General features: G+C 40.0%; 1 protein-coding gene across 1 annotated transcript in view; it reads right to left on the bottom strand.

Annotated features, from left to right (window-relative positions):
* Tl (toll like receptor) overlaps positions 1-26,886 on the bottom strand; it is a 50,418-nt gene extending 23,532 nt beyond the window's left edge. Inside the window, exon 1 of the mRNA XM_089256549.1 lies at positions 26,468-26,886. The gene's annotated coding sequence lies outside the window, so the exon portion shown is untranslated. The remainder of the gene's footprint in view (positions 1-26,467) is intronic.
* Between the last annotated feature and the right edge of the window lie 1,114 nt (positions 26,887-28,000).

Below are 28,000 nucleotides of genomic sequence, written 5' to 3'. Positions count from 1 at the left end.
AAAAAAGACAAAACGAAACATGAACAGTTACCCAAATTAATATAAACTTTAAATGGAAAAGTTATCAAGCAGTTTCAGCTAGAGCAAAGCTCATTAGCGCCCTCTAGCGGCGACGAGTGACGTTGCCCGTCGCTCCAACGACAACTGGGCGACATTTGGTCTGGCATATTTGCAGCGGCCACATAAATCACAGTTGCATGTCATTAACTTGCGATAAAGCTGTCATAAACAATGCAACACATAAATTGAGTGGGTGGTGCAGCGTTGCAGTGGTGCAAGAGACATGAGAGCGGTGCAGCCAGTAGGCCAGAACAATGACAACAAACTATGACAAATATGCAAATCAGTTGAATGCGCAACTGAAATTTGCAGTCGAGATTCGCGAAATGCTCTTTTGCTCATTTATTTCTTATTGTTGTGTGTGTGTGTGAGAGAGAGAGAGAGAGTGAGACAGAGAGAGAGAGGAATGCGCTATTGTCCGCTTTGCATTTATGCTTAATAACCAAAGTACAACTGAAACTTGAAGTAAAGTGAATGCAACTTGAAATTGAAAGATTCTTTAAGCCAGAGTCGATTGGATTTAACGCATTCTCTTTCAACTAACTCAGTTTTGCAATAAAACAAAATAACTTTAAGTCAAGTTTTTAATAAGAATGAAATTTTATATAGATGTTTACCGATTAAGTGATTAATGATTGTGTGTAAATTGATATTTTTCAATAAATTTCATGTCATGCTGCCCCAAAGTCTGTAATCTCATTCTCTTCAATGGAAACATATAAATAATCATAGTCTCTCGCTGTCCTGCTCTCTCCTTCTCTCTCTCTCACATGCACAGTAAAAAGTAAAAGCAATTTAGAGCAAATTATATTCAAGTCAGCTCAGCTAGACGTTGGCTTAGCTGGCTTTTAGTTCTGCTCAAACTGTTATTTACTTTCTCTATGCAGATTGCTGAGGTTTTGATGTAGCATTGCTTATAATTTCTTCGTGCCTTTAATGACTTAATTTGAAATGCCGAAAAAAACAAAATCAAGCTAAGCCCAAAACAATTGCCGAAATGAACAAAATGTGTAAAGCTAGAGCCGTAAAAAAAAAATGTGCGGGCCTTGGCACTTAACAAATTACAGCGCTGTAAAAATTACAAACTGCAAACTATTTTGGCCAACAGAAAATGCAATTTGGCCAGAGAGTGGAAAAGTGGAAAAGTCTTGGGCTTCGCGCGGCTGGGAACTCATGCAAGTGCCGTTAGCTGGAAATTCAAGAACAAGTCGAAAGGCTGACGTGACGCTACGACTCTATGACGCTACGACGCTATGACGGGCTTCAATTACCAAGGAGTCAAGTTTGTGGCATTACGTGTGCATATATTGTGGTCCCATTCTGTGCGGTTTTCAGTTGACTGCATTGACATGTAAATGACCTTTAATTGATGGGGGCTTGTGCATTGATTGAGTGCTGGGATCGCTGCCCGAGTCGAGGGTAAAGAACTTGATTTGCATTTTGCTGCAGTCCGTTGTTGTAATGGCGCCATTCGGCTATATATATTGACACGCCTTCGCTCGGCCCCGCCCCATGCGCCGCCTCACTTCAATCTGGTCGGGCTGTTAAAATATTTACGTGCGTGTCGGTAGCTTCTGCTGCTCCTGCTGCCTGAGCACGAGGTGGGCGAGACGAAAAAGCGCAGCCCGGCAAAATGAAAATTTATCGCGAAACACATACTAAAAAAAAAAAAGCGAAAAAAATGGCCAAATCCGTAGCTTCAATCTTTGCACAAAATACATGTGTATGGGCAAGTTAATGGCTTTTTCATGTGTGCCTGTGTGTGTGTGCGGGTATATCACATTTGGTATGCCTTTGTGTGCATGTGTGTGTGTGTGTGTATGGTTGCGCTGTCGCTTCTGCACTTCCGCCCTCTGCTCCGGAAGTTTGCATGTTTCTGTATCATAGTCTAGAATCTAAAGCGCGCTAAAACGAGCGCTTTAAAAAGGCACAAAACAGCGACAGACAGACAGGGGCAGAAAGAGAGCGACAGTGAGAGAGTGACAGAGAGAGAGAGAGACTGTTGGATAGAGAGGGAGAACAACAAAACTCCATCCATAGCAAAAGGTTGCGCATTATTGTTGTTTGTTTATGATCTAGAATGGGCCGACGGAATAGGTCTGGCTGGGACTGGGCTTGGTTCTGCTGTTTCTGCTTTGGGTGTTGTTAGCTACCTAACGGTTGGCCCCTGCGGCAGCCGCGCGTCCCGCTGGCCACAAAGTCGATAACATGTCATTTGAGCGTCGCTAATGTCTTCATTTATTTTTAGTATATACGCTGCCGTGCCTCAGTCATTGGCCCCGCTGCGCCGCAAACTATGTGTAGTTGGCCCAAATGACCCCAACGAAGCTGACCATAATTGGACACGAGCTCGGCTGTTGTTTACACGTGAAGCTGGATGACCACGTCAGGCATATCAGCTAGCGGGCTGCTCGCTGTGCGTTTTGACCCAGTCGATATGAGGTTAATGTGCGGCTAGCAGATGAAACGTTTCGCTGCAACATGGCTCAATTTTCTTCTGAATTTTCTTCGGCTTTTTTTCGTTTGGCATGCAGAGCACGCACTTGACGCATAAACTAAGCGATCAACTTCATCAATGTGACCAACACACACACATGCACACGCATACACTCACAAATTTGTTAGCCAAAGTGTCGATTAGGCCTAAGCTGAAATGGCTAGCTGCACGTGAAGACCAGGCCAAAATTATGAAGTGCACAGTTCGTGGCAAAACGCCAAAACTTTTGCTAAACTCTCTACTAACAATTGTCACGCACACACTCAAGCACACACACACCCGCGCACACACAAATACACTCGCAAAAGTTGGCATCTGTGGGGCTTACAGGGGCTCCACTTGCCCACTAAAAATCTATCCAGCTGGCAATGCGCTGCAAATGAGCAAATCGACGCACACGCAATGCCAACATTCCCATCACACACACACACACACACACACACACGTACATGCATACACACAGCCCTAGCCATAATACAGTTTGGCCTTTGTACGCTTTAACGGCGCAAAAGACCTGAGCCCTCGATGAGTTCCACGACTTGGCTAATTTCTCAATCAACAAACGAACGTTCCGACCACCAAAAACCTTCTAATTGCGTCCATGCACGAGCGTGCGAATTTGTGTGTGTTTGCGTATGTGTGTGTGCGAGTGAGCTAGATGATTAGCTGTTGTTAGGTTTCGCAAATGGAACACTACCAAAAATCCACATCAAAGTTATGAAACTTTGCCAAGTTTCACGTTTCACGTTTCACGTTAAGTTGGCTTTTAACAAAACTAACTGGAATATTTTCACTTCAATAACTTTGTCAAAACTAAAGCGATTTAAATGCTTTGCAATACTTTGCGCACAACTGCAAAATATGCATGGTAAATATTTGTTTATATTTCAGTAAAAATATTATTTTTATTAATCTATGCGATTGCGCCAGGCGTAATGTAAATAAATTTATATTTTTTATTTTTATCTATTTTTTTTAGCGTAAAATGAATACTTTTGAACAAGTGTATATGTACATGTGTGTGTATATGCTTATATATTTTTTTATTATTATTTTTTTTTTTTTATTGAGCTTTATTTACGTTAAACATTTGTTAATAAACATCTAAAGCTTATGCTTTTATTTTATTTTTTAACAGAGGTTAGTTTTGGTTCTTCAACTGAGATAATTTATAGATTTGGTAGTAGATATATATAAATATATATGCTAAAAATATTTACTACATTTTTCGACCATCTTTCGCTGCAATTTGTCGCATATGTGAAAAAATCTATAAAATGTAACTCAGTCAGCTAGCATGCAAATAAAGGGGTACAATATAAGCGAAACCTTGCCTCATTTGCCTCACATACACACACACACACACGCACACATGCATACAGGCGAAACCCCTTTTGGAGTAAGTTGAAAGCTGACTGGAGCTCTGCAAATGCCACAAAAGATGCGCAGCGCAGCGCAGTTTGGTGGTGCAAGTGTTGGGCACTTAACCCCCAAGGCGTCACCTAAGCTCTGCCCTTCACACACACAGACACACATACGTGCCACCACATGTACAATGTATGCATATGTAAGCTCCATAGTACTACTGACAGTTCAAAAGGGCAACAAAGTACTAAAAATAGTGGAAATTACCGCAGGATATTCAAATTTCCACATAAAGAAGGTGCTTGGCGAGTGGTTGTGGCAACTCCTGCTGTGGCAGGGGGGAAGGGGGCCAGGGGCAGTGAATGGTTCGTTGGTATCCTGGCACAGGGCATGGCAAGTGTGGAAAGTTGCACCATAATAAACCTCAACTGAAATGCGAAATGCAAGCAGGAATGGCAAAAGAAAAGAATGAACGAAAGAAAATAGCGAGCAAAGCGCTTGGAAAACACTTTGTATCGGGGCTGCCTAGCAGTTGGCAGTTATTTGGCTAGGATCAACCAAGGAGCAAGGACCAGTTGCCAGTCGCCAGTTGGCAGTTGGCAGTTGGCCTTTGGCATTGCCAGTGAGTTAGCGAGTGGGCGATGCGATAAGAATCGAATCCTTTTTGCATTGCATGTTAACACATGCAAATTGAAATGTCTAAATCATGCACATACCAACATACACACAGTTGCACTTGCTGGCATAACTCAAATGGCAATTTAATTGCTCGCCTGCAGGCCCCTCAACTATGCCAAGGTACAGCAGAAATAAAGAAAGATAGAGAGAGGGAATGGGAGAGAGAGAGAGGGAGAGAGTGGGAGAGTGTATATTGATTCGACTCTAATATGCTTTGACATAAAATGCACAGAGCAAAGTGCCAGCCGCAAGACTCAAACACTCTCACATGCTGACAACACACACACACACACACACACATACGTAGAGTATATGCACTTTAAATATAAACTAAAATCTTTGAGGCATCATTTTGTGGCTGCTGCGGCCGGTGCTCTATTCAGCTCTCCTACCGGCCCCCGCCACGCCCCCTCGCTGGCAAAATACCGCGTAAATTAAATTGACATACTTGCGGTGCAAACTACACCCGCCTACAGTTGACCTATCTGCGGCCGGTGCTCGCTTTACACATGCCTCTCCATCTGGCCCTTGCCCTTCCCTTGCCAGCGTCACACTCGTCGTATAATTAATTATTGTCGCAACATCATTTATCAGGCTATGCAAGGACATACAGTTTCACTCCGTCCCAGTCGCATGTTTATTTATATGACTATCTTCCTATCGTCCGCCTGGCTCCGCCATTGTCTTCCTCTTCCTCTTCTTCTTCTCCTTCGTTGTTGTTGTTGTTGTTTTTAATACTGTTAAAGTGTCGCTGAGCAAGTGCCTGCGGCAGATTATGGTCACAGTGCGCGAGTAAAGCTCGAGCAAACACTTAAGCGAGCAGCAGGAGCAGCAGGAGCAGCTACGAGTTAACCAACTGACTGACTGATGACTGTCATGTGCGTGTCCTGGCAATGTCGTGCACTCGTTCCGCCTCCGTCAGCTCACCGCCTAGGCCCCTTCAGAGTGTGTGTTTATGGCAATGAAAAATGATTTTTTTAATAAACAACTCCTGCTGTACGACTGTTTGACTGTATGTGTGTGTGTGTGTGTGGCTGATTGAGTGGGCGTGCTGCCTTCACCAATTTCGTTAAACTGCTAAAATGGGACTTGTTTTTGTTTCCAATTGATTTGACCAACTGTTGGGCTTAGCTAATTTCCCTGGCTGCATTTGACGCAATGATAAATCGCATTCGCCTCGCATTAGCTAATTGTTATCATTTGGCACACTGATAAGAGCCTGTCTGAATTGATGCTGCCTCAATTTCATTTATTCATAGGGACAATACTTTTGCTAATCCTTTAGGTCAAGTGGCATTCAATTTAAATTAATTAAGGCGATAAATATTTATGTAACTGCGTTAAGTATACAAAAATACCTGACAAGTGCCATTAAGCTGTGTTTGTGTATTCTTTTTATTTTTCTTTTCATTTTATATATTCATAATGTTATGAGCAGCTCTTTTGCGTATTGTCTTTAAGCATAATTATGCAGTTAATTAAAACTATTGAAATTGCAAACGCTTTGCAACACTCGATATGCATTTTAATTGCTGTTTACACTCGGAGCAAAGACAACATATTTGGTGTTGTTGTTGTTTTATTTGCTAAAGAATGCGCTTAAAAATGCAGCAGTTGCAACAGTAACAACAATAACAGCTGCAGCTGCAATCATATTACAAATTATTAAAATTTAAATACAAGTACTTTCATCATTTTTGCGGAGAACTTTATCGAGATAATAATGCTGTTTGCTGATGAAATGCTGGTAATATGGATGATATTAATGATAATAGCCTGGTGCGGACGGGCGACCACAATGCAATGGGATGAACATTTAACAGCAATTAATTGATCAGAAATTATTGCAAAATGAGAAATGAGTGCGCATGGTGAGTAGACGCACATTAAACATAATGAAATTTCGAGCTGATGAATGCAGAAACGTGTGCGTCGGTGGTGGCCATAACTTTAATTGTTTGGGCATGTCAGCATGCTCGACCGGTGGCATGCGGTGATAATTGCCAGACAGACACACACACACACACACACACACATACAATCGTCTCTGTGTGTGGGTGTTTGGCTAATGGCTATTGAACGGCAGAAATCAATTTCACTGTTGACCAAAGCTTGGCATAAATATTTCATAAAAAAGAGCCAAGAACTTACACACACACACACACCCACACAGAAATGAAAGACAAACAATGTGCAAGTCCTGGCCAGGCTACCCATGGCTCTAGTCACGGCCACACAGTTAGCAAACACGCCGAGGCAGTGAGACGTTGTCTGGCTTGTCTCTGCATTTATTATTAAAAAAGAACCAGAAGCACGATGGGAACGAGTGCTTGGCCAAAGCAATTGAGAATCAGCGCAAAGTCAAACGAAATGAAAATCCATAAAATCAGATTTCAAAACCGACCAACAGATCACGGACCAATGCAGCAATGCGAGGACGCTACACTTGACAGGACTACAGGGCGTGGGCAGGATAAATGTCTGTCAAGTGTGCGCACTTCACTCTCACTCACCGTCCTCCGTTCTGCAATTCATTTATATTTTTTTGTGCATTGCATTTCAAGTTGTTTATCGATGGAAATGCAAAGGAAAATCCACGGCGCTCGCAAAATACGTAAATCACTGAAAAGTGGTTTTCGAACCTTGCTCGCTCCCATAAATTGTACAATTTATATATATACATACATATTTATGTGGGTGGTTGATTATGGCTGTCCTGTTGTCGTTGCTGTTGTTGTTGTTGTTGTACTCATGCCATTTGTATTCGAAGGCGTATAAGTGAAATAATAATAACAACAACAATAATGGCTTAATGATTATGATTGTGCCACAGCACAGAGAGAGAGAGAGAGAGAGAGAGAAAGAGCGTTTTATGAACTGCCGTTGGTTAGCTCCAGGCGTTTCCAGGCATTTGTCAACACTCCTTTCATACGATATTACGTCGCATAATAAAAATGCGTACACACACACACATATAAAATATTTATCTGACACACTGTATAGATACAATCTGGAGTGAATTGTGCTGCGCTAAACAATAAATAATCAACCATAATTGAACAGGTTAAAGCCTGACTGGACGAGCCCTCAGCTCGGTGTAAGCTGAACACAATATTATCTGCCATCGTATGGAATTAATGAGCTTTAATGTATACGCGCAATAGAATCATTTATAATGCCATTACTCAAATATTTCTATGAGAAACCAGAGCAGTTCCCGTAACAAATTTCAGATTTTTATGGAACTTCAGTTCTGAAAACGTACGTAAAATCAGTTTGCCTTTAAATTACAAGAAATAAAGCGAGCTTTATTGCATTTGATTAACAAAATAAACAGTTATTGTAAGAAATTTGGATCAGCTGAAATTACTCATGATTTCAGTTCTCCCATTATTTACTCAATGTGCCCAGACAGGATTCCTGTTACTCTTATGATATGCACACATATACACACATACATGTGTGTGTTTACCTAACTGTCGATGTGTGCGTGTGTAGGCCATGATACTTTGGTTATTTCCAACATTGTGGATGGCTTTGTCGCTGGTCTCGTTGTGTTTATTTGCGTGCGGAAATGAACACATGAAGGCCTACAAATGTCGAGCATAAAAACGCAATTACGCCCACTTCCGTGTCCCGGGCACAGAGCTCGAGAGGCTGAAGGACACACGAAAACACAAATCTTTCATAGTGAAGTTTATAGCCAAACTGATTTCTATTTTAATACTAATGTATGTGCATGTGTATGAGTGCGTGTGCGTGTGTGTGTGTGTGTTCGATAAAGCAATGAGCAAAAAGAAAAAATAGATATATTTACTTGTGTATATACTTGGAAAAGGAAATGTCATAATACACATAACTGATACATATATAATAAACCGCTTGAGGCCATACAGCGAGAGCTGTAAACAATGCGATATCAAATGTTGACTTGCCCACATGCTCAGGAAAGAAGAAGAAGAAGAAGAAGACGAAGAAGAAGCAGAAGCGAAGGCAAAGACTTGGCAGGAGTAGCCGCTGTTGCTCTAGGCGGTTACTTGGCTTTGCCTGACAATCAAAACAGAGACAAGCATATCAAAACAGAGCGAAAGAGAGACAGACAAGCAGAGACAGAAAGAGAGAGAGAGAGTATGAGAGGAGGCTATAACGCTCGCTGTTAGCTCGTATAAGCATGTTAAGAGCAGCGATGGCGGCGGTAATGTTCGTGATGAGCTGCTCAATGACACGTGCAGCCTATGCGGCGTATGTGCGATATAATTTGTTATCGCCTGCTGATGACGTTCGCCTGCCTCGCCCGGCTGTGCCATGCTGCGACCAGCGTAATAATTTCTGGCTGTCGGCTCTTTAATATTTTCGCGCCTAATGAAAAGTAGATCTCCCTCTATAGCGCCATGTGGAGGCAGCGCATTTACATCATTTGTCACGACAGAGTGCGTATATGCCATGCACACACACACACACACACACACAGCGCATGGGATTATCTTCACATTTCTCTCTTACCCTCTTTGAGATTTTTCTTTTTTTTTATGATTGCGCCTGTTGGCAATTTGTTGTGCGCTGATAGCAGATAAGCATTTGATGAGGTTTATTATTAAATTAGAGATTGCTCCTTATGCGCATAGCAACCGGAGCAAAGAATACTGAATCCCGGAGTAAGCTTTAAGCGCCTTATACAACAACAGCAACAAAATACACTCGCTCCCTGCCCTGAAGTAGTATTTCGCAATCAGCAGCCAAAGCAGCTTACTCGACTTACAGTTGAAACGAAACTTTTAAATTAAAGGATACTCGCATTATGCAAATGCGTGGCAAAACTTTTAATTATTCGCAGCAGAAAGTAGTGTGTCAAATGTACTCATAAATACTGAAGATATTCGCAATGCGAATGAATAAATATAATCGTGAGTAAACATTTGTTGTGTGGCTTATGCGTATTTATAAATCATATAAATGCAAATATTACCTTTAATAAAAATCAACATAAAACACATCAAATGTTATCAATATCAAATGAGCAATTGTTTTCAATGCAATCATAATACTGAAAATGCAATCAAAAGGAATGAATATTCAACCGAAATCATAAAGTTAATATATTCAAATGAATTTTTCGATATTTGCATTTAAGTAATTCATATTTTATAAAAAAAAAAATTGTATTGCTGCTTTTGTTGCTATTAGACATGAAATTTCATTTCATTCTGACAGCTTGAATTTGGCTAACAATGCAAAAGTGAAATGCGAAATTCAATTAGATACAAAATAAGTCCACAAAGGCTGTACAAATCGGACGACTTGTGTTATGAGTGTGCCAAGTCAAGCTTGAGAAGCCAACACACACACACTCGCACACTCACACAGACACAGACGCACATATGGAGGCAACGTAACACATGACATGCATGCATCGTGTGTAATGTAATAAGTCTGTTTTAATAATTTAAAATATAAATTGCCACAGGCACACACACACACACACACACACATTTGAGATATTTTAACCGCAAGCAATTTAAATATTAAATGAGTATGGGCAAGGCAAGGCAAGGCACACACACACACACACAAAGCAGAGATACATACAGCAGAACAGTTGCCAAATGCATGCGTACAGTTATACATTTATGTGTCGAGTTACTCATGGCCAAAACCCATGGAGGCTCGCTACAAAATCCCAACTCACAATCTCATCCACTCCCCAGTCACTTTCTCTTGTTATTCTGTTTCTCTAGCAACCACAGTGCCTGTTCTCACTTCCACTCCTCTTTCTCTCTCTCTCTCTCTCTCTCTCTCTTTCTCGTTCTTTCTGTGTGTCTGTCTCCCCTCCATTGCCTTCAGTGTGTATGCGCACGTCAAGTCAAATAAATTTAATAACGCATACACATACGGCATAAAAGCAACACACACACACACACACACACACACACACACACACATGCGTGCTGACTGAATGGCTGGCTGGCATATGAAGTTACGCATACGCCAAGTGGGACCAAAACAGTTGCCAAGTCGAGCGCTGCTGTTTGCCTCGCTGCCTGCCTCATTGTTTGGCAGCAGCAGAGTGTGGTGCATGGTGGGGCCATGCCCCAAGACGCGTCAGCGACCGCAGCCTCGTTGCCAGCGTCTGATAACAATGCAAATTTGAACGCGACGTATGCGCAATATTTGTACGCTGTACGTGTGTGTGTGTGTGTGTGCTGTTTGTTGTGTTTCCTTTTGCAATTGCGTTTGCTTTAACTTTGCATACTTTTGTGCGCTCGCAGCCAATGCGCTGTTTACAGTTTTAAGCACTCTACCAAATTGGTCATAAATATACAAGCTCACACACACAAATGTATACACAAATATATGTACACACATTTACCGTTTGCATTGTATGTATTTTGTAAGCTTTGCTGCCCTGCATCGATTTTATAGCCGGCCTTTTGCCAATTTTACGTTTACCGTTTTAACGAACCGCTCACATGCTGCGACCATAAAGTGCCTCGCTGATAGCCGCACAGCCATAAACTGAGCACACGTACACACCCACACACACACACACACACACATGCAGTCCATTTACACATCATCTGCCTTGCGAGCTGCTTTAAAATTATCAATTGCGCCATTAACCGCTGATAAGTGCACAGCTCTGTCAGTTCTGTCAGCTCTGTCCGCTGTTCGCTGTTCGCTGTTCGCTGTCTGCTGGCAGCTCTTACAATCATCGATTTTGTAACCCCCTAGGCACTAAATACACTTTAATGAGCAAAATACATGGCAAGCCTATAAGCGGCTTATTTGCACTCTAATATTTGGCGAGTCTAGACTTGAGATCTAATGATAGATCCTTTATTAAAATTTACTTAAAGAATAAACTAAATTTTTGGGAATTATCGTTTATATCTATAAATGTATATTAAATATGACTTATTTAAAATTACAATGTTTTTTAAATATATAAACTTCAAATTCTATATATATGTCGAAGATGATGAACGACAGATCCTTTATTAATATTTACTTAAAGAATAAACTAACATTTTTTGGCATTATGTTTATATTTATATATATTAAGTATGCCAAACTCTATATACATATATACTATATACATATATACATATATACTCGTTTCCAATCATCAATGCTCCAGTTTTTGTGATCCCTTGCAAATTTCGAACGCGCCTTCACACTCTTTTCTGACAATGCAGGTTTGTTTTTCTTAACGAATGAGACATAACCGATGCCACGAAGTGCTCTTCTAGCAGTCCATTCGCTAACATTTTTATTAATTGCTAGAGAAGCACCCGTTGGTGTTAGCAGCTTGTTCTTCCTCATTTCCGACATCATTATACGAGCATCAGAGTCCGACAACAGTTTTTTGCGACCTTTGACTTGAGTTTTCGGAGTCAAATTTCGTCTCTTTTGAGCTGCGATCACTGCGGAAACCAAAGTTTTAGCCTAATGAGATCGCCAGCACAGAGTCCCGACCTCAATCCTATTGAAAATCTGTGGTCAAAAGTGAAAAGATGGCTAGGGCAGTGTGATGCAGCCCCAACGAGCATTGACAACTTATAGGAGCGCGTAGAGGCGAATTCCAAGCGAAATGATTCACAGTTTGGTTGAGAGCATGCCGAACAGAATTAACAAAGTTATTGCTAATAAGGGTTTTTGGACAAAATATTAAAATTTGTTAGTTAATTAATTTTTTTTTAAACGTGCAAAATTGAGTTTATGTGGATTTTTTTGGTTTTTGATTTCTAACTCTTTGAATTTGACATATTCAGCCTTGCAGTTTTTTTTTATGTGTTAAGAACAAACTAATAAACAACCAAAAAAAAAAAATCTCGATTTGCTTGTATGGTTTAATTTTTATGCGTGATGAAAGTCTAAGTTGTGAAACATTCACTCATTTTTGCTCGGTACTGTATGTCGAAGATGATAGTATTATTCGAATAGAATATCTTATCGATATGTCGGTTCATGCATAGTATTTTATGGTGTTGATTGAGTGAGATGTTAGTTAACACTAATATCGAGTGTGATCTTGACGAGGTTGCCAGTTGGTTGCAATAGATGTTTAAAATTGGACAGTTGATTTGCAAGAGTATGGAGGAGGCACGAGGAGGAACAGTACAGGATACCCAAAAGATTATCTAATCTGAAGAAATATCCGACATATACAATTCGTATTTAAACTCAGCAAAACTATTGCTATCAAAAATTTCTAGCTCCTCACACCCAATCCATGGCTTTACTGCTGCTGATGCTTGCCACTGATATCTCTTATCAATCCATCAATCAGCGCATTTAATGCATTCCGCACCTGACAGTAAACGTGGCCTAGCAACGTGGCTATGCCAATATGGGCCATATTAATAACGGCTCATATCGTGCTCATATATGCAGCTCAATTTCACAGGCTTGCTGGTGTCGTAGACCAGATGCATAGATGCATACATGCTCATGCTGCTGGCAGCTCGCCTTTGTTATGCATGCGCATATGCGCCTATGTCAACATGAATATGCGAATGCGAATGCGAAAACGTAGCGAGCGCTGCCAAATCAAATTGTAGCAACATTGGTAAGCAGAGCTAGGCTCGAATTGCCTTGCCTTGGCTGGCTGTTTGCAATTGCGATTGCCTCGTCGCATTGCATCGATTGTTTGGGCCCAATTGTCTAAGCAATTTGCTGCACAGCAACAGCAGCAACAACAATAATAACAACAATTGTGGGAAAGGTTATACAAAAGTCATGGGAAAATTTAAGCAAATGTAGCGAAAAACCTACGAATTTTGTTGTTACAATTGTTATCGTTGTTACTGCTGCTGTTGTTGTTGTTGTTGTCAAGCTTTCACAGCACACGGCAGCAACAACATTAAGAGCAGCAACAGCAACAAATTTCATTGAAAATGAGCTCAGATCCTTTCACTTTGCGCTGGCAGCAGTGCCTTATCATCTGTTTGTCATCGCACACGAGACACGGCGTCGTAATCAATAATTAAAACTCACCTGGTTGCATCAAGATAGACGCCGGCTCCTGCCGCCAATGTGGAGAGGACCAGCAGGAGCAGCAGGAGCAGCAGGGGTCTAGCGCAATGTGCATGCGATAACATTTTCTATTAGCCATGCTCGAAAAGTGCCATAAATATCATGTCAAATGAGTTTTATGCTTACCAAGCAAGCTAGCGATAAAGGATACCTATACAACTCACTGTGTGTTTGTGTATGCGGGAGTGTGTTTCTACGGACTCAGCTGGCAGCTATATGTACGTGGCAAAACTGTTGCCTCTTGTGTGCAGCATATGATGCAAATATTTCATTCATGACGCTGGTAAATCTTCTTTTGATTGCACTTAATACTTGTCACAGCAACAACAACAACAAAAAATTGCTGCATACACACACACACACACACAAGCACACATCTCTGACAGTTAACCAACTAAAAAAAAAAAGAAGATGAAGCAGAAGAAAAAAACAGCCAGCGGTAGAAGGAAATCATAATAATCCAACATGTTTGCATTCAAATTGAGAATTTCTACAACCAGACAGCGAGCGCTTCATGTGTGTGAGATATGAGTATAACTGCGTGTTTGTGTGTCTGTGTGTGTGTTTGTGTGTTATCTATAGGGAAATCTCATTTCATTTCCAGCATATGCAGCCATACGAGCCAAACCTTTTGTAGTCAAGTCTGCGCCATTCAGTTTGCCAGTTAAAAATCAGGTTTCTCGGCACTTTTTTCCAGCTATCAGACAAACAAATCTACACCAACAAACCACACACACACACTACACTTATATATGTATAGTTGAACGAATGAAAGACACCTTTTGCCGCAATTTATCGTTTTGGTAAAATCTTAAATCTGCCATTCAAGGACTCTGCTGCTGTGCATTCAGCTTGTGAGGCTTTTGTATGCAGGACTTGCTCCAAATACATAGATATACACACATATATATATATACATGTATATACATATATGTATATGCATATGTGCGTGTGCTGTTACCCGGGTAATTCAATTGAATTGCCGCCGTATGCTGGTATTTGCATCCTGGTTTTGTAAAACATGAATTATGATCTTTATTGAAAGCGCAAAAGCCGCCAACTCGACAAAAGGTGGCTAAAAATATTCAAGTTGTTTGCTCATTGAATTTAATACGTGTTAGGGATAAGCGATGTATGTATGTGTGTGCTTAGGATTAGAGCGGCATGCCAATAGTCAACAGTCAACAGGTGAGTCAGAAGATCTTCACTTTTCCGCCTATTATCAGCTACTTTGCCAGCTACTCTCAACTCTAAATTCTCAAGTTTTCGCAGCATCTTCAGAGTCGCGAAATATTCAAAGTGTCTGCTTGTTAACAGTCTGTTTGAAATGTGATGGCAGAACGAAAAGGTAACCGGAGTGTGAGTGAGTCAGAGATTGTATGTGTGTGTGTGTGTGTGTGTGAGAGTGAGACAGAGAGCGATTCTAAAACTTTTCACATCTACAAATTGGTCTCGCCTTCAACCGCAAAAGTGCACGAGCGCCTTTTGACTTCCTCAGCTTATGTTTTTTTCTTCACCATCTTCTTCTTCTTCGTTTTCTTACACTTTTCCCATTCTATTGCTTTAGCTTCTGCTTGAATACTCTCTGTCTCTGTTACACCCGCAGCTTGTGGCAAAATGAAGCATAACAGGGCCACCAACAAAAAATGCGGCTAACAATGCTAATACCCGAAGAAAATCCCAGCGAACAAAGGGAAAAGCAACTTTCCCAGTCAGTTTGCAAGTTCGACCTTCTGAACTCAGCCCGAACCTCTTCACTTGCTGCCACGCACTTATATACTAATGTGTGCACATACATATACATATATATATCTATATACATTCATTTCGACATGTCTATATATTATACTACATATACATATATACTGCCCACCGTTTCACTCTCGCATTGCCCATCCTTTTGGCGACAAACAAATCCAACAAGCAACTTTTGTGTAAAACTTTATGCATTTCACTGGCGATGAAAACGCAAAAAAAAAAAAAAAAACGGAATGCAAAAAACAGCTAACGAAAAGGGAAAAAGTAACGGCAACTTTTCCTTGATTTTAAAGTTAAAAAAAATAAATAAAATAAACAGAAAAAAAAAATGGCTTGTCAGCCGGTGTTGGCGAACATGTGTCCTGGCTGCTGGAGCTGTTTTCTTGTTTGCTTCTGCTTCTTCTTCTTACATTTTTTTGTTTTGCCTTTTATTGTTCGCGCTTTTGTTTTTCTTGCAGCGCCTTGGGCGACGGGGCACGGCAAAGGATACGCCGCGGCATTTGCGATAACTTTTTGATGTTTCACTGTTTACGGCTGTCAAGCTGTCCTTTCGCCATGTCAAAATTATATTATGAATTTCTGGGCCGCTTGACACGCCGTCTCGCCGCACCCCACCCCCACCCCAGCCCGTGCGAGCATCCTTCTTTGGCCCGATTCGCCTGCTGTTGTGTCTTTGTGGTGACTTTTGGCGCGTTCGTTTTGGGCGCGTGCCCTGCCCATTGATTTGCATAAAAATGTTCGCAAATATTTTTCATTTTACTTCATTTTATATCAACGCAAAGTAAATAAAAATAAAACGTATACAAAATAACATCAAATCATGAGAGCAACAAAAGATGACACGTAACAAGCGAACAGCCATATGTTTTTTAGTTCACTTCCAAAAGTCAGACAGCTAGAAGATTGAATCGAAAATTTCCATACTCTACTTCAAGCAGTTCTCTTACTTTATTTACCGGAGAAATACATATATCTCTTTCAGGTTTGATTTTAAATTGTCTATAAATTCAAGATGGCTTTGTAGGCATCATAAAAAGCAAACCATGTGAGTGTTTCATGAGATATTGGAGAACAAGTGAGTTAAGGGGTAGCCATAAATCAAGAAAAAAATATATATGTACATATATCTTCAGAAATTTGTTGAGCTCTATTTAATATCATGATTTAACAATATTTTTTCCATCAAATTTATGTTATGGAAGAGTGAGAGGCATAAATTTATAAATTTATTATTAATTATAATTTATATTTTACTAGTATATAACTTTATAGACATACTAAAACCTAGCTTGACTAGATACGACATTACCCTGAAAATAGTAGTAGCAAATGTAAGTTGTCCGCAAAGACGTTCGCTCTTTGAAGGATAGACCTATTCCTCACTCACTCACAATTTTATGGGGGCTCTCTCGAGTGCGGAGCTAAGCACATACTGCGGCAGCATTTGTGGGGCGCTAGGCAAACAAGTCCCTTTATGTTGTTGTTTGGCATACACGGGTGTATAAAAAACATATACAAATTTCAATTTGTTTGTGTGAATTTCTTGACTCGCGACTGCTGCAAATAAAATCTACATAAAATGCTTGCCCTCCCCTGCATCTGCGTCCATCTCTTCCCTGTCGCTTGATTTGTTTGCTCTGGAGGGACATGGCTCCCACTCAAGCCCCTACTGTGACCCGCCCAGCTGTTTGCCTCCCTTTTTGACACTTTGACTCCAGAGGGCCCGGCCCGCCAGGCTTAATATAAATAAATAAAATATTTTGCGGTTGCCTGACGGCACTCGTGCTGTTGCCCAATTAATTGAAAAAGATTTTTTTCTTTTTCAATTTTCTACTGCCTGCAATATATGTATTTGGCAAACGCAAATCATTTCCAATTATAAGAAGTCACTAAATGTGAAAGAGCATTTAATAATGGAGGATAAGAGAAGAGTCAATGGATCTGCGTTTGATTGAATCAAATGTGCAGCCATTCTGTGTGAGTGTGTGTTTCTCTGTGTGTGTGTGTGTGCAATTAAGGCCATCTATATGGGGCTAAATAAGCCAAAGGCTGGCTTCGACAATTTCAATGTGCCTGCAAGTGAAACTGAGCCAAAGTCTGGCTCTCAGGCATTCCTGTCACGATTTTCGATTTGCTTTGCTTTTAAAACACACAAGTGTGTGCCTATATGTGAGTGTGTGTGTGTGTATGTTTGTTATTTACAATCAATTGTGCTTTAGACGTATTGGTCTAGAAACTTTTCTAAAATGCTGCAGTACATCTACGTACATCTTCTGCTTTGGGAATAAGGCGAGGCACGGACCAAATCTTGAGAAACAAGCGCTTAATTTAATTTATTTTTTTTCCCCCTCATTTCGTTGTTGTTGTTGTTGTCAGGCACGAAATGTAGCTCATTAATTTTGTTTTATTTCATTTTAGAGCCGCTTCAATTGGCATTAAATGTTCGAGGATTTCTAATGAGGGCAACCCGGAGAAAAGTCAGCAATTTTTGGGCTATTTGGGCTCTACACTTTATGCAATTCACGTTTCGCTCGTCGCCTGGGTCTGTCTGGGTCTGTCGGGGTTTTCTTACTGTCATCAATTGTTGGCCAGCTGGGAAAAACATTTTTTTAGATATACTTTTTTCTTGATCAAGCTTTCTTATGGTCTGCCTTAATGATAATTGATATTATAATTGAGTTTTATCAAATCGATATCGATTATTATTGGCCTCATCCGCATGTTAAGCAGCATGAGAATTTCAAAGACGTTGCTTCAGAACAAACTTTTCTAATTTAGTTTCCCGTCTATTGCTTGCTCGCTAAGGTGGGAAAGTTTCGTTTCCCATAAATGCAAAGAGGCCGAACCAAAAATTTCAAGTGCTCTTGACAATAAATCCTGACAATCGAAAGCAAAACTGATGAGGATAATGAGAGCTGTCTGCCATTTGAAATGGCATTAAATTTCAAGCAGGAAGCTCCTTTCAAGCATGTACATACATACATATATATATCATCACAAAAGCTCAGGCACTAAGTATGCGCACTCACTCTATTGTGGAACAGCTCATCAGATGCTTACCTGCAAATAGGAATTAAAGAAAAAGAATGGGTTAGCAAACAGTCTGATTGATATGTATGTATGTATTGCGATGCGAGTGTGGTGGGGCGAACGCTAATTGCTTAGCTTGGGCACTACTGTGCGATAGAGGCAGCAGGAAACCGAGTGCAAAGGTCCTGTCCTTGCGGGCATAATTGATCAATATTTAGCATGCCAGCTGACAGACGTTGAGTGTCGACAGGCAAAATGGCAGACATGCAAACAAGTCATCAAGGTGGCAAAAGTATCAGAGCAAGAGAAAATATAAGCAGCAAGAGTTTGCCGTCTTAAAGTACAGTTTGACTCACAAAAATGTGGAATAAATTTTGGCCATTATAATTCAAACAAAAATGTTTCGCATTGGCTTCGAGCATTCATGCAGTGTGTCATTTACTTAATCGATTGGAAAGTTTTAGCATAGCTGAAATACTAATTAAGAACATGCTGAAGACTTTCCCGACTATGTATTATTAATAACTGCAGAGCTTAGCCCATCTAGTTGGTTAAGTAAACTGTCAACTAATTGCGATTGCACATTTCGAATCAATCCTCTTCAGCTTCGGCTGCCTCGGCAAGTTGAAATAGTTTCAGTTGAGTTCTCTCCCCATCATCTCGGAGTCCTTATAAGAAATATAATTTTCAATTTATACTTTCATTCGTTTGTTGTGTGCACTGCCAGGCAAACACAAGCAGCAGAACTGTCATTATCTTTTAATTAACTTTCTCGAGCAGTGCAGATGATGAAAGTCTCTTTCTTTTTTGTTTTTGTTTTTGTTTTGATTATTATTATTATTTCTGCTGCTCTAACCGGATTGGAGGAGTCTGTTTTGTGTTTATCTTATGATTGCTTTTAGTTTCGCCCGACAGTTTTCCATGCCAAACAGAATTTTCCTTTTCATTATGCTAATGTTGGCCAGGCTAAATAATTGTCAAGCGCAACAAAGTGGGAGGACGACGAATGCTGGAGTGTAATTGCACAGCGAGGCATCTGGATTTTAAATGGAGAACGAGTATAACGGAATGTTCGCTTCCAGCTCTAAGTCAATGTTGGTTTATTCTCTCCTTCTTCTCCTCGTTCGAGTCTTCCCCTGCGGCGCATAAGCCGCTTAGTGTAACTACCAGAATGTGTTGGCTGTTGGCTGTTGGCTTTCCCACGTTGATTGAATGATTAACATAATCGAAATATAAATACAAAAGAAATCCAAATGGAAAATATAATTTCGTTCAGCCACAAAATCGTATTAAATCACACATAGAGAAAGAACATCTTTCCTTTCAAAGTTCTCTTCCATCGCCTAATTGAATTATTACAAAGGTTTTCTCGGCTTACGCAGGCGCAATCCACCAATCACGAAACACGAGAGCCCGTTAGGCGTGAGTAAGCCACAAAGTTATTTCCGAGTGCATCGTGTGGTCACAATGCTTTCCTTCTTCTTCTTCTTGCTGTCAGTAGGCAGCGCCCAGATAGAATGGAATAGAATTTGTCAGACTTAATAAGTTGGGGTCTCTTCAAACTGAACTTTAAGCCGCCGGTTCATTCAACTTGCTTCTCCCATGTTCTATGCTATGGGACGGGGCCATAAATTCGTTGGGCGAGCATAAAAATGTCGGAGCGTTACGATATGTTGCTCTGTTCTCCGATTGTTGTCATTAAAAAACATGAAAAGCGCTTTCGTCTGATAATATCAACGTGCGGCTTCTTAAATAATTTATGCGCATTGTGCCAACAATAACAGTAATTAATGCGATAAGGAATTGAATATCTAGTGTGATGTGAGCGACGGCCAAATCAATACGCAAAACCCGTCCCAGCGGGTCTGCCCACGCGTCTCAATTCAGATATTATACCAAATACGAAAGAAGAAAACAGTCATTAGCCCATGTATATGTCCCCGAAAGAGAGATGCGTATTGTGTGTGTCTTTGGTGAGAGTGGGTAAAACCCATAGACGAAGTCAAGCTCGAAAGTAGGTAGAGAGAGGCATACGCGCTGCTGAATGCCCTACGGAAACAGCTCAAGGCCTTAAAATGGGGCGGGACTGCTAATCAACATGCTATCATTAATCTAAGCAACCAACTAAGAAAATAAATTGTTACTTTAAAATAATATATAGATATGTATATTAATAGATCTGTGACATCTCACCAATGAAACGCATATTAATTACAAAATTGAAATGGGTTTGATCGAATGATTAATTATTTGCCTCGATCTGGGTTGAAGATTATCTGTTTCGATAACTTTTGATCGCCTCATTACGAAACCCATACACCCGATCTTTTGTGCACGAAATAGTTTACGAAGAACTTAAAATCAATTTTATGTTTATGACACTTTTTTTTTTATTGCCTTCCTCTTCGTCTTCTTCTTTTTCTCTCGTATTTCGATGACGAGTCGTCACAGCGCACAGCGGGTCAGTATTTAAATGTTCATCAGTAAACTTTAGAGCCTAGATAGAGATTTATATGTATCTGCATTTGTATGTCTCTCTGTGTGTGTGTCTGTGTGTGTGCTCGATAATCGTTGACCGCACGTCGCTGCTATTGGCTGTTGGGTGAGTTCGTAATAGGGTCATAAGGTCGTAAAGCAACGCAACGCCGATTTTAATGGCATTCTAAGCAGCTGAGCCATTCGACCCATGCTTCCATTTACATATGCATGTGGGTGCGTGTCTGTGTGTGTGTGTGTGTGCATATATAATTTGTATTCTGTTGTTTAGGCAAATGCCAAATCACACTCAAACATGACTCACACGAGCCATTAAAATTGCAGAAATTGGCCACAAAACTGATTGCAATATAATTTCAACGGTCCCCAGCAATTTGTCCCTCTGATATATATAATTCAAAGAGTGCCACTTTAATTGTGCCTCAACATACGATTTTCTAGAAGACTATATGGCTCAATGGGCACCTGCCCTTTCCGAGCCCCTTCCCAGAGCGTGTAATTATTAAGGCGCTGCTCGCTCCCAGTGGGGGAAGCCAACGCATTAGCCAGCCGAGCGTTGAGTGTGCGAGTCGAAATGTCTCTCAGGGGACGTCTTTTATCAGAGCTCGGTCATCGTCTGTCCAGTTTTTACCTATCTCAACGCCGCTAATCAGCGGCTTCCATCTACTGCCAGCTCCTCAAGTGCTCCTCAACTGTTCAAGGGACATCGCTTAGCCAGGCATGACGTTTGCCTTTTTTGTTCGTGCCTGCGCCCACACATATTATATGAGCGCTTGAGTGCTTCGTGGAGAGCTCGTTAATTACTGAATGCATCGTGGAAAATGCTTAGGTTTGATTGAGTTCCATTTGTGTTTTCCATTACTCCTCGTCTTTAACTGCTTAATACACTGTCAACAGTTAGTATTTTAATTAGAATAAAGGGTATACTAAAATGACATTTGCCTTTAAGCATTTCATCATCAGGTATATACAGTTACAAATCCTGAGAGTCGATTTCTGTTGAGTGTAGGTCATTTATTAGTCCACCACTTCCTTTCTCCTACTCCACTTCCTACGTCTCTTCCCCTCTCTCTAGCTGGGCGTAAACGCAATCAAGCGTCTTGAAATTTTCCATTTCTTAGGTTCCCATTGTTGTCGCCCTACTTCCTGTACATTTCCACATTAATTTTTAATATGAAGAGCGCATTTCGGCCGCCTGATGTTCGGCATACATTAAAATTGGCTTTAATTTAAATTATGAACAAATGTTCATTAGGGGTTAGAGCAGAGGTCAAGTAGTCACCAGGCTCTGATGCCGACGCCTGACGCCTGTCGGCTGTCGGCTGTCGCCTATCGCCTGGACTGCTAATGAAGTTCAAATATTTAGGGAATTAGGCAGCGGAAAGACACAAAATTCGAAGCTGGCAAACCTTCGGCGCTTCATGCTAATGACAAATGCTTTTATCTTTGCAAACACAAAACGGCAAAAATAATATGAGAAAAAATTAAACGAAAAATTGTTGGCGACCTGCTGCTGCGGATGCTGCTGCCACTCGTGTAATTATACCCTTCGCATGGGGCGCTATAAATACTTAATGAAGTTTGAAAACTTTGCAGGCAACTTGACGTGAGAGTGAGCAAGTCAACTGACCTGTAAAATGTAAAATGCCGAATAGAAAGAGATAGCAATGGCAGTCAATAGCTGATTAGCTAAGCAAAGCACTTTAATAAATTAATGTTAGAATCAGTAAGAAGAAGATGAGATGAGAAGAAGATAGAGATTCTATATGTCTGCATATACTAATTTTAGCCTTAATATTTTAGCTTTAATATAAATTTAGTTTCGCTTTCCCTGTGAGAGCATCAAAGCGTCGACTTAAGGCCAACTGTTTGGCTAGTTTTTATTTTTGGTCGCCTCATGCTGACCCTAATCATTATGCTGGGCCTGGCTCTGCCTAGCTAGTCAAAAGCGTCAGCAGGAGTAGAGAGCGAGAGAGAGGGGAATAGAATGAGCAGGGAGTCAGGGAAAGCAGCAGCTTGGGACTGTGAAAATTACACGTTTTTTGCTTTGAGGTTACAATATTACATGCCAGGTGGGTGGGTGTTTGCTCGCCAGGTGGACGGACGGTGGCTTAAATTTATGCATTCTTTTTTTTTACGTTTATGTTGCTTTAATTAAATTTCTCTTTTTTTCGGCCGCTAATTTCGACGTTTAGGCGCGTCTAATGTTTCTTGTGGTTCTGTTACTTTCATTGAAATGGGAAAATATGCTGGAAATGTCGGGAAATATGGCTGGCACGTAGGCGTGGCAGCTAATTGGCCCGCCAGTGGTTTATTATTTATACATTCCTGCTTCTTTATTTTATTATTATTTCACCCGGTATGGGGTATATGGCCATAATTTATGTCTTATTTACACAAAGCAGCATGTGACAACAGCTGCTTGCCTGGGCTGGGTTTAATTACGAAATCGATTTAGAAAGCAGCCGCTAATCAAGTCGATTGATATGTTTGAGTGCACAAAGGAGTCGGCTAGCCACGGTTTCGCAGCGATCAGGTGCAAGAATTTTTTAATAAACATAGCGCGACCAGCGACAGGGTAGAATTCAAAAGAATAAATATGTATGTATGTATATAAGGCAATCGAGCTCAGGTAGGGACCACGAACAATGCAGCAGCAGAGTCAACAGATAGCGTTGGAAAAATAAATGAGTTTTTCCACTCCACGGGTGCAGCTGATGAAGGCATTAGGCGAGTGGAAAATTGTGCATTGTGCACGCTCATAATAGAACAATAAGAGCCATGCGATAAGAATGTCGCGACGGGAATCGGGTTTTCACCGAAATTCATGATTAAATAAGAAAATGAATAAATTAATTCAATTTCGAGTCGTTCGGTTAACTGAAAGATCTTAATTAAAGAGAGGCCTACAAGTCGGTGCAATATCGTGACGTCAATGAGCTGATCTTTGCGCTCTTTAGCCACGGAAGCGAGTACAAGTGATAAAGCTACTTAAGACGCTGTGTCGATTGTGGGTGCGAGTGAGATGGGTAGAGACGATGAGAGCGCCAGATTGAGCGACTTGCAATCAGCTGAGCGTGTCAACAAATATGGCGGCCAAGTGAGTTGCTTTTGTGCGTTAGAGCAACAGGCGCTCGCTCAGCTGCTGAGTCACTGGCAAAAACACCAACTGATGCACTGAGAGAAATGACTGAGTTCAATGCACTTTAAGAAAACACCAATAATTTAAAATGATCAGATCTTAAGATTATCAGATTGTATGATATGCATTTGCAATTGAAAGTCCATGCCCTTTAGAGTTTCTCTTAACAAACCACCGATTTTGCTGAGTGTAACGAATTTGCTTAATTTGAAAAACAGCTGCCAAAGCGTATAAAAAATAAATATTTGAAAATAACAGAGTCTATGAGGCAGAGTTATTTTTATTGTATTTGAAAGTTTTGCTTAAATATACAACAATGAGAACGTGTGTACTTATTGTATATAAATATGTATGTGTGTGCAAGTGCAATTGTATCTAACTTGCAAAAAAGTAAAATAAAATAAACACTGTCATAAACACACAACAAAGCCAACAAATAAACAGTATTGAGTGTCATTGTTGCAAAAATAATAATAAAAAATAAAAAATAAAAAAAAAACAAACAAAAAACGACTTAGACACAGCGAAATACAGATGTCATGTCGTTTCACAAATGGTTTTTAAATTTTTGCTGACAAACTTTTACTGCTATTACAATTACCGTAACTGCTATTACAATTATGGCAACTTTCTACTAACGTGGCCCTAACTAGATCGCAAAAGGCCATGTCGAAGCATCTTGAGTATTTCGACTCCAACTGTTTTCCTTCATGCTACTGTATTTGTTGTTGTTGTTGTTGTGCTTAGCAGACGGTTAAATGACTTCCGTAGCAAACTGAAACTTGATTTATCTTCTTTTGGCCCATTGTTGCTGGCGTAGCTGTTGTTCTTGCTGTTGTTGTTGTCTTTCATCTAAGCTGCGTTTAGCAAAACAAACTGACCCAAATCTAATCTAACGGCAGCTTAGACTTTGGCTAAGGTCTTACAGAAAAAGGATTAAATGGATTACAATATTTACAGCATTTCCCATAGTACGAAAGATAAATAAAACGCTTTGTTAGAAATATTCATGAAGAAGAACTTTCTCTTAAGATTCAAGTTTATGGTTTTATTTAAAACAGGAAAAGTATATGCATATATAAAGAAAGAGCTTTAAGTAGACTATAAGACTCTAAGAAAAACTCAAACATATTTAAAAGCATACATGTATACATATATGTAAATTATACGCGAGAATTCTCTTCCAGCACAACATTGATAAGGCCTGAGCTGCCTGAACTCTCAAACCTTATCAACTGAAATTCATATTCTAAAGTATATTTCAAAGCTAATCTTGAATTTTATTGTTCAACATTTAGTTTTTTTTTTGGTTGCTGTTGATTTTATTGCCAAAGGTCGTTAAAAATATGTATAGCGAATTTAAAATGTTTGAGCCGATAATAATTACAAATATTTATAGGGGCATTTTTATTTCAACTATATTGCGTTTCGAATGCAAATTGCATTTGCATATAAATCATTTTCTTATCACCGCAGGTTAAAAGTTTCGGACAGATTGTTATTTATTTGGTAATGTCCCGTTGCTCTCGTCACACCATGACCGATACGTTAAGTTGGCTGCACAGCACGTTCCCCGTAAATTCCCAGTTAGAATTTCATATCATATGCATTTAATTTGCTTTAAGCCCGGCTGAGTGGCGCACGATAATCAACCATCGACCATAGAAATTCCCACCTTTTCTGGCCACAAAAACACAACAAAACCAAGTGAAACAAAACCTGTTGAGCGAAGCGCAAAAAACTTTTAATGTAGCCACACTCTCGCTGTTGCTGTTATTGTTGTTGTTATTGTTTACTCTTAAACAGGTTCTGCAAAAACAAATACACAGTCACACACATACATATGCAGCCGCACGCACGCAGGCCGAGTGCTGATATGCTGAGCTTTTAGCTAAGCTTACAAAAGCGTGCGACAGATCAAACTTTGGCTTAAGAAAAAAGAGACGAGCCAGAAGAAGAAGGCGATAGCGACGTACGAAGCACGCGTCAAGGCCAAATGCAGTTAGATTTGCGAAACAACAGTTAAAGAGAGTCGCGGAAATAATGCATACAAAACAATAGATAACAAGTGCTTTGCTTGATTGTGTAACTGTAACAACAGCTATTTCCAGCTTACACTTTGTCATGGGAGAGAGCAAAATTACCGCTTAAAACACCAGCTACAAATACCAACAGCATTTTACTGATCTACATACAGGTTAAAGCGAGATAGCTAACGTGTGTCAGAGCGAAACGGACTGATAGAAGAGTGCGCGCCAAGCGTAGCTTAGGCGCAGAAAGCAATGCGCAAAATGAGACATTAAATATGAAAAAAATGCGAGTTACAAGTAACGGGTTCAAAGTGTAATGTAAAAATGAAAACACTTGCTTGTATGTGATGTGATGGTAATGTGACTGTAAATACATACCGTTTTAAAAGCTCCGCGTGGTGTGAATTTTTTAATCCACTATTTATTGTTGCCTTCAGCTTTTCTGTTTTTGTTTTTGTTGCTTTTTATTTTCTTAAACGCACACAAACAACTTGTAACCAAGCCGCCCAATAGATACTTCAGTTGTTATTTTTGTACTTGTTTGTAATTTGCTTTTGGCAAATATTCATTCCACACTTTCACACATTTGCATTAAATTGCGTTACTTGCTTTCATTTGCTGTTCAACGCATCACTTGCCAAAACCTTTTGCTGGTCACTGGCAATTGCTTGAAAACACACGAACTACACGAGCGACGGGGCTTGAAGGAAAAATGCACAGACTCTATTTATATTGCTTCTGCCAAGCGCTATACGTGCGCACACGACGGCCACTGTAAGTACACTGAAGCGACATGCCCGTTTGATTGCTAGGGGACGCGCTTAGCAGTGCTGAGAGCGTTCACGTTTCGAAGAGAGTTTTTAACAGTGCGTCGTGGGTGGAAGAGAAAGCTACAAGCAGAATATGTTATGCTGCACATATTGTTTTTGTTATTTTGCGTATTTTGATGTATGCAAATGAAGCTGCAGTTGGGGAATTTTATATTGTTAAAAAATATAGAACAATTTATATAAATTTAATGAATTAAATATAGTTTTATATATGTACAGAACTGTTGTTGATAATAATTTAAAAAATGAAAATCAAAACAAAGTATCCGAAATAGAATTTTCTCTTAAGCGGCGCTGCTCTTTCGTAGTCGAGAAATACTGGTTTTTCTTAAACAGTATAAGAGCAGCAGAAGCGGACAGAATAATAGAGAGACACTATGTGTGCGTGTGTGTGTATGACAACTTGTTTTGTTTTGGGCAAATGCCGGTGCTTGTTGTTGCTGCTGCTGTTATTGCTGTTTAGTTAGTTCTCGTTATGTTTATGGCCCAAACTCTAACTAGTCGGCGACCCAGAGGCAGCGGCTGATTACAGTTATTACGGCATAATTGTGAACGAGCATCCCTCCGAGAGAATTTCAGTCCGAATACAATTTACACTCGCATGCATTTCGGTTCCAAACTAAGTGAATGCAATTTGAATGCAATTTGTATGGCCTGTGTTGTTGTTGTTGTTGCTCTAATTTGTGCTAGTAATATATTTGGTTGCCTCTGAAATGAACCAGTTTACAAATACTTATGTACGATACGATATATGGATATAGATAAATATGCAATGAATTTATTGAATGGCTTGTTAATTAGTTTTTTTTTTTTTTTTAATATATTAAAAATATATTTAATTGTTATTAGTTGCAGGTGCGTGATTAAGCGATTCGCGATTTCTTAACTTTGAATGGGGAATTTTTTCTTGTTGTTGGATGGGAAATAATACAAAAACAAGTTAAAGCTTTGTGAAATATTCCTAGAAACCAAATTTATATATAGAATTATATATGTACATGCATATGCATAAGAAATACGAATATATATAATAAAACCCATGGAGATAATAATAAAGCCGAGCAAGATGCAAATATATGCA

The sequence above is a fragment of the Drosophila navojoa genome, chromosome 2, assembly GCF_054131105.1.
Source record: "Drosophila navojoa isolate 15081-1374.11 chromosome 2, UAZ_NAV_1.0, whole genome shotgun sequence".
Lineage (NCBI taxonomy): Eukaryota > Metazoa > Arthropoda > Insecta > Diptera > Drosophilidae > Drosophila > Drosophila navojoa.
This window is presented reverse-complemented; position numbering and strand designations above follow the sequence as displayed.